At 39.2% G+C, this 13,226-nt stretch overlaps 1 long non-coding RNA gene across 1 annotated transcript in view; it reads left to right on the top strand.

Annotated features, from left to right (window-relative positions):
- Window positions 1-4,850: 4,850 nt before the first annotated feature.
- Window positions 4,851-13,226, top strand: part of LOC139766454 (uncharacterized) — a 120,589-nt gene continuing 112,213 nt past the window's right edge. The window contains exon 1 of the long non-coding RNA XR_011716902.1: window positions 4,851-11,576. This is a non-coding gene — a long non-coding RNA (uncharacterized lncRNA). The remainder of the gene's footprint in view (window positions 11,577-13,226) is intronic.

Here is a 13,226-nt window from a genome sequence, read left to right as displayed (position 1 = left end):
TTGGGCACCACTGACGTCAGCTTGGACGTGGAAACGACATCATATATTTATTTCACTTTATTTATCTTTTTTTGAGACGACACGGGCAAATGAATCCCCTAATAAAGGCCATATATATATATATATATATATATATATATATATATATATATATATATATATATATATATATATATATCTCATCTAGGTACCCAGTTTATCGGCCAATTCTCATGGGACGAAGAACAACTGAGTTGACTGTGGATCGACTGTCGTAACCAGGATTCGAACCTTTGTGCTCGACCGTGGGCGGCCAGTGAATGCCTCATGATCAGAGACGGTAACCGTTATAACACAGTATTTGTAACAAAGCCATTTCCATACACAATTGTGATGACTAAAACACTACTCTAATGAAATAAAGACAACTACTGTCTTATGTGAAACGATAATATTTCCGCGCACACGTATCTTTTCGGGCCATACTTCGAGATTATTCTCGGACAAACTAGGGGAGCTTGTGGGAACGTTTCCTCTGCTACTTTGCCCAACAGACCCTTTCCCAAGTCACTGTGTCGTTGTTATTCATAAAGTTGTATTAGCTTATCCTATCTAGGATAATGCCTATATCATTCAAGTTTGCATTTCTAAGATTTGAGATTTTTTCACAACGGTCATCTTGTCCAACATCAAGAGCAGTATCCTTCAGTGGATGTTACATTAAATGTAACTTTTTGGTGATTTGACGTACTAAGCCTTTCTACAACCTCACATTACTAATAAATTCCTATTTCACAGTTAGAGGTAAGTCATTTACATTAATACAGTATGTAGGTTTCCCAGTGTTTTATATTACAGAATCATTAACATCAAGCAAGTTTGTACCTTGATGCAGTTACGTATGAAGTTCTCATCCATTCATGTCTTTAGCTGTGGAATAAGTTGTTTATGTTGGTGTTATCCATAGTGTAATGCTCCGTTTCCGTGCTGTGGTATTTGGCCACTGATACAGAATTTTGAGGTATCTCGCTGGTCTAAGGTTCCTCGATTACAATTTAACGGTTATCCTCCGTTCGTTGATGGATCGGCTAAGTAAATTAGCACCCCTGTCTACAAAATGTTAATGTAATTGGCAGAACTAATGATTCCAGTTCATGGAACCACATGTTTAAACTACTATGAGTAAATCAATCACTGTACACCATCGCCAGCCTTCTGTTTAAAAAGCGTTAAGTCAGGATTATTTCTTTTTTGTTCCTAGGGTTGCTCATGGAGTTTATTATTATGTCTCAATCCAGATTTGGTATGGCTCCAATTGCTGCCATCATACATTAGTAAAAGTGAGCAATACGAAGCCCTGCTGAGACTAGAGCGTTCTAAATCTCGAGCCAGATCATCGTATTCTTGCAAAAAAGATAAAGTTCACTGGAAAACAGTTAGGGTTAGTGACAGGAACTCGTGCAAATTCTCGTCTTTGTGTGCGAAAAAGATGATTTGTATTAAGATGTAAAAACATCCAGGGGAAAAATGTTATCGCTGCCCAGCAAGTTGTAGGTCTATCATCCAACTGTGAAACCCAGTTGACTTGGCTTTAGACAACTCTGCAGTGAACTAGCAACGATGATTATGTCTTGTTATGGCCCGGCATGAATGTCTTGTGTATGGAATACTAAACGTCTCGAATGTATCCATAATGTACATACCAATCCCTCCTGAGGACCAGTGACAGTATCCTGACAAGTAATTACGTTTACGATGTATGTCAAGAGTTGCTCGTCACGAACACAAAGACAGTTGCTCAACTGGCTTTCTCTTCTTCCACCTACACCTTGTTTTGTACCTGGAAAGTATTGTTCTACTGTCTTTATCAAGGAATGAGAGAGGTGATCATTTTCCAATTAGGTTTCTTCTTGTCGTAAAGATTTCTGCTGTGATACCTAATATGTACTCACATCACCAAAGGAACTGAGGCCAGGCGGGCCGAATATCGTCAGTGGCGGAGGTCGATACACCAACGCAGCCACCACCTGACTACATTACCCTACGACCAACCACACATTCAAAGCATCAGGTTAATGAGACGATGTCATGTAAGATATGACTAAAGTTTCACGATATTTATGTAATGTGAACAAACATAGGAATATGGAATGCTACCTCAGAAAGATCACCTTTGACTTTTATTCGTATCGACTACATAGCACTGCACTCATAGTGATTTATGAAAGAAGTTAGATATTTAGCACCAGTAATTCCTTCTTGTTTTTGAATGATCTTTACCAGCCAATGTAGACTTGAAAGATCAGATCCAGCTGCTGGTCAAAGCTTAGGCTGTGGCCTGATTGTTCTTCCCCTGCAAGCATAAACTTCTTCCGTGTAGTTATTTCCTCGTTAGTCGTGGCCTCCACTCTGCTCTGTTCCTACGATAGCCCATCTCGTTGGCCTTGTGAGCATCAAGGAACTCTGGCCTTCCGGTAACTATCAACTGCTTAGCCGGAAAACACTGATGTCTTTTCGCGCCCCAGAATCGCTTTTGATTGTGTCAGAAAGAGTAAGATCCTTTTTTGAAAAAGAAATGGCTATAATTCAAGTAAGGCTTCGTAGCTCTTTAAGGAGTTGTTTGAGTGCGAGAAGAAAGGTTGTCGACGCAATGTTTCCGGGACGAGATTCAGTCATATTGCAGGCTGTGGTACGAGGGACATCATGCTTAAGTCACCCTTCTGTTCATGGTGAAATACAGCAAGGCCTGTGCATGATCCAGTATGGTAAAAGGTGATGACAGGAGGCGCTTCAAGTGCGAGGGACATGTGCACAGAATGTGTAGTGCACAGTGCACGGAAACTACCAGATGAGCGCTGGCGTCCTGGATATTTTGAGATGATTAAAATGCACGGTGCTGTAAGTGGCCAAGGGACTAGAAATATTGGTCAGAACATATTTAGGGGTCATTATTGATAAGCACTTCAAGAGTCTTTTCTTCTTTAGCTTCTTGTAGAGGTTCACCAACCATTTTGTTGTATTCGTGATTTGAATTTCTAGCACCAATGCGCTTATATTGAAATCCATCTGCCATCTCTCGTCCCACATTACCATGTCATCTTATTTCCTCTGGATCTTCAGGCAGGTTCCTTTGAGCTGTCTGTGTTGTAGGACTTACCGTCGTCGGCAAATTCTGGACCACTGACGCTGGTGATGAAACGTGTGGATCCTTTATGTGGTACTTTATCAAAAGCTTTACGAAAGTCCAAGTACGTAATATCAGAGGGTATGTGGGTGTCCCAGTTGTCACGTATATGACCAGAATGATCAATCATATTCTGTAAACACGATCTTTAATTCCGGAAACCAAGTTTATGGTCGGTTATCAATCTATTCTCTTCTGAGAAGTAACGATTCTGTCCCTAATTATTGTTTCGAACACTTTACCTAAAACTGAAGTATGGCTACTGGGGCGGTAGCTCAGGGTACATTTCCTGTCTCTTTTTCGGAAATTTAGTGATACGTCAGCCAGCTTCAAGTGGACAGGGACTTTCCCTTACTGCAGTGACTTCTTGGATATTCTGGAGACTGGAAAAGCTGAATGCCGGCTAATTTCTTTCAGTATTCCGGGGAAGATATGGTCCGGACCAGATGATCTCTTCGGATTTTGTTTATGTGGATATTTCACTTCTTCGTGGCGCTCAGTATTCTAGATGTCCAGTATATCATATTCGATGCACAGAATGATAACGATAATAATAGTGACAAATACTTTATTATATAAGATGAAACATGTACATTTTCCAATGTATAGGAAGCAAAAGACAAACATTGTCCAAGAGAAAATCTATAATACATTACAAACATAGAACTAAAAATATATCAAAAACACTTTAAACTTGACTCACGGTCGTCATGTCCAAATTTGTTACCTACGTGTATTTGATTCTGCCTCAAGTCTCACACTTGAAGGTACAAAAGACTCATTATATCTAGCTGGCGTTACAACATTGAATAGATCTTAATCTTTTACCTGACGACAGGATCTGATATTTAAGGTACAAGCGATGTATTCTGTCTTTCATAATTACGTTACATCTTTGAATAATGGACCGTTCATATAACTCCAGCAGAGATCTTATATTACCTACTCCCATTTTCCTACATAGCTCAGTCATCTTTATCAATTTCCTTTTAAATTCACTGGCACAGTTTCCAAACCAACAAGTTGTAGCATATGACATGATGGATTAATGGACTAATTTTAGAAAAAAAAAAACTTACAATCAATTTTTAATTTACACATGTGTATGATAAAGTATAATCTACGCATTGACCTTTTGGTAAATTGCTTTTTATAATTGCTCTCACAACAAAATCTGTCATCTATAATTACATAAGTGGCCATCTCAGATGAGAGAGAGAGAGAGAGAGAGAGAGAGAGAGAGAGAGAGAGAGAGAGAGAGAGAGAGAGAGAGAGAGAGAGAGAGAGAGAGAGAGAGAGAGAGAGAGAACTTAATAACCTGTACCGTCTAGTAGCCACCAAATTATACAGTGGTTACCAGGTATGCCAGTCTTCCTCATGATGATGATGATGATGTTACTGACCAAGATATTCGGTTATAGTTATCTGATATACAGGGACCAGCAGAAAGGTGATAAAGAGCAGAAATACCAGTGTACTTTCTTTAAAAGTACATATGATAATAATGATAATGATAATGATAGTAGTAGTAATAATAATAATAATAATAATAATAATAATAATAATAATAATAATAATAATAATAATAATAATAATGATAATAATATTAATAATAATAATAGTAATAATAATAATAATGATAATAATAATAATGATAATGATGATAATGTAAATATGATAATAATGATAATGATGATAATGATATTGATAACAATAATAATATAATGATAATAATAATGATGATAGTAATAAGAATAATAGTAATGATAATAATGATGACAGTAATAATAATATTAATGATAATGATAATAATGATAATGATAATGATAATAGTGATAATCGTGCCTTGAGTTTAGTGTGATTTGAGGGTGTCTTTTCTTTTCACGATTCCCTTGAAATTTGCTTGTCATCTGTTGTACTCGCACACAACACTATACTCTTAGGTGGCTGCCTGTCTGAACTGCATGATGCTTGGATTTCACGTGTTTAAGTGTTGAGAATATTGACTCGCATAGGTTAGGTTGAATGAAATAGAGAATAATCTCAAAGCGGCTTCTTTGATAATCACAGTAAACATTCCCTCTGTTTTATGGACAGATTTCAGTCTATCGTCTTCCAAAAGTTCAGTTATTTCCATTTGAGATTTTGCTTCATTGGTGACAAAAGGAGGCTTCAGACAGTCTGCCTTAGTGTGCCTTCATGCTAGAAGTATCATTTATCATAAACCTGATTTGAGATCTTATCTACTGCATGTCTTGAAATCTTACTATCAAACTGTCCTACAGATCTTTGATCACATTTGCATGTTCATCTGTTCTTTGTAGGTATGAATCTAAATTTCCCTCGTAAATCTACGTTTAGTTTATCCAAATGGAGGACCATATCTGCGAAAAAAAAAAAATGTAACTCACCCCTGGATTTGTAAGCTCAGGCTGTTTTATGCTTTTCATCTGGAAAAGATCTCACTGGTTTCAGTAGCTCAAAGATCTCACCGCCTCTAGTAGCTCAAAGATCTCACAGGCTCCAGTAGCTCAAAGATCTCACAGGCTCCAGTAGCTCAAAGATCTCACAGGCTTCAGCAGCTCAAAAATCTCACCGACTTCCGCAGCTCACAAAAACGAGTTATAACTTTACTTCTGGTAAACCATCAAATCGAGCAGTCCTGAGGTAAACCAGTTGTGAAAGCTTCTTCACTTGCTTCTCTCGTCAAGTTTTGAAACTGTCTGGGATTCAGTGATTTTGTCCGAATAAGATGTACAATATGCAACACAATTTTCATGACATGATTGAAAGTTTCAGAGGCCAGTTATTAGCGGGTGAGTGATGCAATGAAATTTCCAGAATTCAGGACACTTTCATCAGATTTACAAAGTTCAATTAATCTCTCCGCACGCAGACGGAGAGCCGTCTATTGCTACGGCAGTGAGCTTTTGTATATGCAAATTGTACTCTGCAAGTACCGCCATCAGTATTTCTCTTTAATCTTGTCCACGAATTCTTTCCTTTAGTGACACAGTATCCAGGAATTCTTCTCTCACATCAAGGTCACCGCAGTAAGAACAACTGGTAGTTGGGGTTTATCCTGCACCATCACACGACTCATCCAAAAAGCTATAGTAAAATAATCACAATGCTGAAGTTGTGCTTCTGTTTCACTGTTTAGATGGGAAATTTTTCGCACATTCGTGTAGCCAGATAAGTGCAGGTCTGTAGAGTAGTCTTGGCCTCTGGTGCTAAAACTGAGATGACATCAGTGAAGCAAGTCTTGATAAGATCACTTTTCATATGCCTTTATTCTGCATATGCTATGTTGCATGCTAAGTGATAGAAGGCTAATGTTTCTGTGTGTGCTGAGCGGACAAAACTGGCGAAATCCTGCATGTTGTATATCCGACTGTGTTTGCAGTGATTTTACTTCCGACATGTTAAGTTGAGAAATCTAAGGGAATTCTCTATCAATATTTGCATGGGTTAAGTCAAATGATGTAAGTTGGAAAGGTTCATCTGTGATATACACAGCTGGCAAAACAGACACATGACCTTGCCACTACATTCAGTCTTCCCTCTCATTTTGGTCAAAAACACCTATTTTCTTCTTTGTATTTTCGTTTGTATTTCTCTTCCATTGTTCGAGTTAGTGCGCATATTACATATGTAAAAATAACTGCTAAAACAGTAATAATCATTAAGTTATAATTCCACGTCTCTAACATCACTGCGACGCTTGAGTGTCAACTGAGGGTGAGGATAAAGAGTGCGCGGCCAGATAGGAACGGAACGAATCAAGCGTAGCGTCAACGCGGCTATCACGCTGACAACGGTCCACAAACATACTCTCATTGTGGTAAATAAGATTGGTGGTGTTGATAGATAATTGGTTATATATCTATACTCTCAAAAAAGTAAGTAGAATATATTCTATCTTCAAAATTTTAGAAGATTAGGGCTTGGTGATTATATATTGTTGCTGCAATGAATTTATAGAGCCACGTATTTGCCTTTGAAAGAGGTACCGGCTGGCCGTCCATGTAGTATATACGAATTTGCAGTGGTAAACAGAGTCGAAATAAATGTTAAGAAGGGTTGTTATTTTTCATATTGCCGCTTAATGATGAACCATTATCATTTGACAATAGGCCAATAATAGCCCTGTGGTTCTCTTGCTTCTGACGTTGCCGTTAACAGTTTCTTTTTTTTTAAGCTTTTCTTCCGGGTTCTGATTTTCTTCCTGCAAGGAAAGGGAAGAGAGAAAGATAGTGAGAGGGACTGGAAAAGCAAGGAAGGGTTGAAGACAGATAAATGAAAAAGAAGGGAGCAAGAGAGAAACATACCATACACACGAAAACGACCATAAGCGAGTACGAAGTTTAATTTTCTTGTTGATATGTCGACCACCGGCGCTGAAACATCTCTATGAGAGAGTTAATTAAGAGCCCACACGATGAAGGTCATGGTGGTTAAGTTTGCGTGGAGCCATAGTTGTCAGGCACGCAATAAACTCCTCCCCTTCATCACGACGAACTGAATTGATTAGGTAGAGAATGGGAACCTTGACCAATGGAGATCATAGGAGCACATAGGAAAAACAGGTAAGAGAAGGCTCGTTGGCCAACAATGAAATTATCCGGAAATCTCGCTGCTAAGATAACTGAGGTTATGGCAATATAGTAAGAAAGTCTTCTCTCCACCATACTACCTACACTCCCTCGGGCAACAACAGCCGGCAGGATGAAGAATGGGAGAAAATCCATGCATTGCTTCAATATGGCCAGCGTGGAAGTGTACAGTAAAGATTGAAGTGGACCATGTATTTGGACTATCTCTCTACACTATGCTATATTTCATCGAACTCCACCAGCGGTTTCAATCACGGGCGTAATTCTTTTTAGGCTGCAATGAGAAAAAAATGTAATAGTTTGTAAATGTAGATGTATCTTTAAAATAACTTTCAGTTAGAAAATACTCGACCTGATATTTGTCTAAACGATATCTAAATGTATTTATAGTTTTGTTTTAACAATGTTTGACGGTAACTTGCCCAACGTTCAATGATTCTGTTCCCAAAGAAACTTTACCTCGCTTTCGTATTGCATCAGTGTTCGCTATAACTTAATACAATGTTTTCTGGTAATTACATCACCTTATATTTCAGCAAGATATGCGTGATTTACATCGTCGAATTTATTCAGAATTTTGAAGACATTCGTCACCGCCTCTTTATACGGTTGGTTTCATAGAGCCGGAATTGCACTTTCTTGTACTTGTCAAAGATTCTATTTGTCCCACCTGTAGTTCAGAGCCCAGATTTGGACTGCCTATTCAAGATGTGGGATTACAAAGGCGTTGAAAGAGTCAGGATTGTTTCTGGTGTTATGTGGTCGATGTTCTAAGATGAAAAAACATTTGGTTTGTTTTATTGTTTCCTGTTGTATATTGTTTGTGTAATTCACAATGTTGTTGATAACAACTTTAAGATCCATTTCTTCTTGCATAGTAGATGTGAAGCAGCTGCGCACAAGATGAATGATTTCGGCATCTACACAATACCCATAGCTTTTGGTAAACATATATTGTAATACTGATTTTGTGAGGTTTCCAAGATAGAGTGGAGGGTATGGTTGGGTACAGCATGTTCATGTTATTACAGGGACGAACTGAGATGTTTTGAAATTAAACAGAAGGAAACGAATGACATGTCCAAAACATGTCACTTCCTCCAATTTTTCTCCATTCAAACTTACATCCCAGCCAACTTGTTCTTCAACCCTGCTGAACCTAAATAACGTTGCTTTTATTCACCTTTTCCCTTAGCTTTCTTTTTTCACACATTCTTCCAAACTTAGTCACCAACTTTTGCAGTTTCCCACCCGAATTAGCCATCAGTGCTGTATCATCGGTGAACAACAGCTGACTCGCTTCCCAGGCCCTATCATCCCTAACAGACTTCATACTCGCCCCGCACCAACGCATCCAAAAACAAATTAAACAACCACGGTGACAACATACACCCCTGCTGCAGATCGACCTTCACTGGAAATCACCTTATCCACACATCCTCTACCACTTCTGAAACCACACTGCTCCTCCCGAATCTGATGCTCTGTACAAGCCTTCACCCTCTCCATCAATAACCTCCGATACAACTTACCAAGTATACTCTCTCTCCTTGAATTGTAAAGTAAGTACAGATATGTTATTATACAAACACATGCCTCCATGGTTTTGTGGTAAGCGTTACATACCATGAGGGAGCACGGGCCTGCATGGGCGCGTTAGTCGGCCTTCATCCAACCCAGACGCTCATCCTTCCCTAACATGTAGTGGCCGCTTGTAATACTGACACCATTTATGTGCAAGTTAGATACAAGATTCGTAAGTAAGTATCAGTTGGATTAGTTCACATGCCCCCTGCAGAGACATCAGGGATGGACGAAAGACTGAGTGAGCAGTTAGCGGATACTGGTGGCGAACGCGATTCCATAATATTGGGGGAGTTTGCCATGTCAGAACCGAAGTGGGGAGAACTCAATTCCCATACTGAGCCCCGGGCATGGACCTTGCTAACAAAAACTTGTTTGACTTTGTTTTAATACGGGTCATTTATATACTTACTTGCAACCATATAATGTACTATATTGCGTTTGATTCTAGCTACAAACAATGATCTTGTGGTATAACGTTTTTTTTTTGTTGTTGTTGTTGCTGGCTGAGACGCATTCACTGACCTCCTAAGGATTTAGGACTCGATAAGTTCGAATCCTGGTCGCGGCAGCTTGTCAACAGTTGGTCCCTCCTTCCCAAGGGGCTGGTCGATAAAATGGGTGTCTGAACTAGGCTAGGGTATACATAGCGTTAAGGAGATGGCTTTGATGAGGGCATTCACCCGCCCGTGCTGTCTTAGCTAATATGACAAAATGTTAGTTGGACAAAGTTTCATTACATGTGATCACTGACAAATTACAATTGAAGCAACTTTCAATACTGGTTTGATGTTAGCCAACATGACACTCGTGAAAAAAAGAAAAAGAAAATACTCGATCGTAGAAACACGGATCTTGATGAACTTTGCAGTGTTCTTGGCAGGATAAGCTGACAAAATAACAGTACGAACATCATCCTGGAAAAGGTTCAGGATGGTATTCCAAAAATTACAGGAAACACATGTATCTTTGCGTAACGGACGGACGCTAATGCAAAACAGCGGAACACTGACATAAAGGATTACCTGTTGACAAAGAAAATATCTGTATAATCAAGATGATATTTTCACTGTGAAAGAATTATTATTGGGTGAGTGTCTGGTTTTGTTTGTTTTGTATGATGTCAGATGTCTTTGTTACAGTATTTTGTGTATGAGCAATGTAGTACTGTACTGTTTTTGGAGAGAATTTATGATCAATAGATGTATGTATTTGAAAGGTAATTCTTGTAAGATCACTGAGGAGGAACTGTATAATGCGCCTAAGCCGTGCACATTCTTATGTTGTCTTGTTTCGTATGAGGTTTGAAAATGAATATTTCTGTTTACGAGATGATAATGTGCAATCTGGTTTAATAGGTATTGACTTAGAGCGTTAATATTTGCTCGTACCGCCTTCGTTTTAAGGTGTAGATGATAACAAGGTTAAATCAGGGTTATGCACACTAGAAATTGTCGACTCAAAATATAATTGATGAATGTTGTTTTAATTTGTAAGCGATTTTTATGGTATGAAATGAGAAAAATAATGTATCTACAAACTCACTGTATCTTATTTTCATAAATCTAGAGCTTATGTTTGAAATTTATGTTATAGTTTGAACGGCTTTAACTGTTTCATAATAGTTGCACTCGACTTCAGAAAGTTTTTTGTAACTTGAAGTTATACAATTAATTCTTCAGCTGCATCATTTGTATTGAGTGAAAGTATGATGAATAGTATAATAATTGATAATGTACTACGAGGCAGTTGGTCAAAATAGGGAAAAATATTAATACATTTCGAATATTGTGGTCTGAGCGGATCGAAGCGAGTTCGGTTCATGTGGTTTGGTGTTTCGACTTCCACGAGCGTTCCTGCTTCACATCGGAGTGATCAGCCATTTTATCAGTGACTCCTAGTGTGTGCGGACGTGCTACCACGTCAGTCGTGACACTTGTGACTATTCTACGACAGGTGGCGATCTGGAACCATTAGGAAGCAACATACAAGGAGGAGACTAATCGGTTCAGTGGGGCAACCGACCAAGCGCCTCTTGTGTTAGACTACAACAAGATGTAGAGGCGGAAGGGCATTGCCTCAGACTTCTGACTCTTCTGTTTATGCGCAGCCGCAGTGCCGCATGCGGAAGCAAACATAGAGGTCATGAGTGGTGCGGATGAGTTATTATTCATCACTGGACTCTGTGAGGTTCGTCTGGAGGAGCCAACGAAGTAAGTTACTTTTAGGTTGAAGTTAGGATTAGAATTATGATGATATCACTTAATAGTGTGATAACATTGGTGTGGTGATGGTCGATTTATTAATGTTACATGATGTGCGAATTGTGTTAGGATTTTAGAAACTAAAACCAATGATTTCTACTGTTGCAAACCATAGTTATAGAAATTTAATTGATGAAACATATCAGTTACAGTATATATATATATATATATATATATATATATATATATATATATATATATATATATATATTGTTGATACTTATTGTAATAAAATTTACAGGTTGAAACTTGTTAAATGAATTATGTACCAACGCGTAGTTTGATGGACCGTGATTCAGAGTCAAAGGGGGTCGGGGTGGTTGGGGGGTGAACTTCTGACAGATAGAGTAGTCAGGAAAGTCATAACTCGCGAAAAGAGAATAATAATCAAGGTGACTGATTAATTTTACGTGAATATGCCGTTAATTCTACGTAAATTTGCTGAGAGCCAAAACCCTTATACGTCAGGGTAAGCATGAAATCTTAAAGAAATGTGTAGTTATGTTTGAAGCAAGAGAGTCATTTACGCAGTTGGTCCAGTGCTTGGTGAAGGGTCTGTCCGTTATGTCTTGCATGGTGCGCGCTTCCTGTATACGTCGTGCGCTACCCTGTCTGAGTCGTTCTTGTGTCTCTTCTGCCTGTGTGGGTAGGATGTTTGTGGCTGCTTCGTCGGAGAAGAGACCCACAAGCCTTTCTGCCTCCATGGAACTGAGGTGAGTCGGCGGTGGCGGCGGCTCGGTCGTGCTAGATGGGAGGTGTGCTCGTTCAAATCAGAGCGCCATTTGAGCCAGCTTACTATTTTGATGCCTTAGGTCTCTTCTCTGATGTGCTTGATCGTGACCTGCAGAATGTGAATGTCGGCATAGGTGAGGTGTCTCCTGTAGTTTCTTCTGGCCCTGTTCACCTTGTTGCTGAGCTCCTTCACTCTGCTGCAGTAATACCAATGGTCTTGGTCCTGGGGATGGCCAGATCTGCTGCCTCCTGATAGGATCGAACCAATTTCTCGTGTAGACTGCTCTCGTCCATGAGTGTGGTGCCAGTCTGCTGTTGCTGCTCAGCTTTGCCATATCTTCATTTGTCTTCTCAAGAGCTCACAGTCTCTGTGGTGGGGATGAGAGGAGCTTGCTGACAGAGTAGTCAGGGAAGTCATAAACAGGAAGGTATAAGAGGACTAACGCAAATGAAGATTTTGGAGGGGAAAGAATGGTTTAAAGAAATATAACAAACTTTTCTGGTAACGGGTAAACAAAAGAGGTGTGACTCAGGGGAGATGCGCATTAAAAAGTAATGGTGACAACGAATGAAGTTTTAAGAGATGGGGAAAGTATATTTTGGAGCCCTCTGGAAATGAAGTTGATAGAGATGTGTGTGTGTGTGTGTGTGTGTGTGTGTGTGTGTTGGTACCATGGGATTGAGGATAAGGAGAAAGGGAAGAGGAAAGAAAAACAGTATACAAAGGATGAAGTAAGAAAAGCCAAACACTCATAAATTGAAGAGTGGGAAATGTAGAGGCAATTGATGGACTGGAGAACGAGGTGGTGAAGAGTGGAGGTGATTCTGTTGTGGAATGGATATTATGGAAATTGTGTATGGGAGCAG

The sequence above is a fragment of the Panulirus ornatus genome, chromosome 4 (assembly GCF_036320965.1).
Source record: "Panulirus ornatus isolate Po-2019 chromosome 4, ASM3632096v1, whole genome shotgun sequence".
In the NCBI taxonomy this organism is placed as follows: domain Eukaryota; kingdom Metazoa; phylum Arthropoda; class Malacostraca; order Decapoda; family Palinuridae; genus Panulirus; species Panulirus ornatus.
Note: the sequence above shows the minus strand (reverse complement) of the source record. Positions and strands in the feature narration are given on the sequence as shown.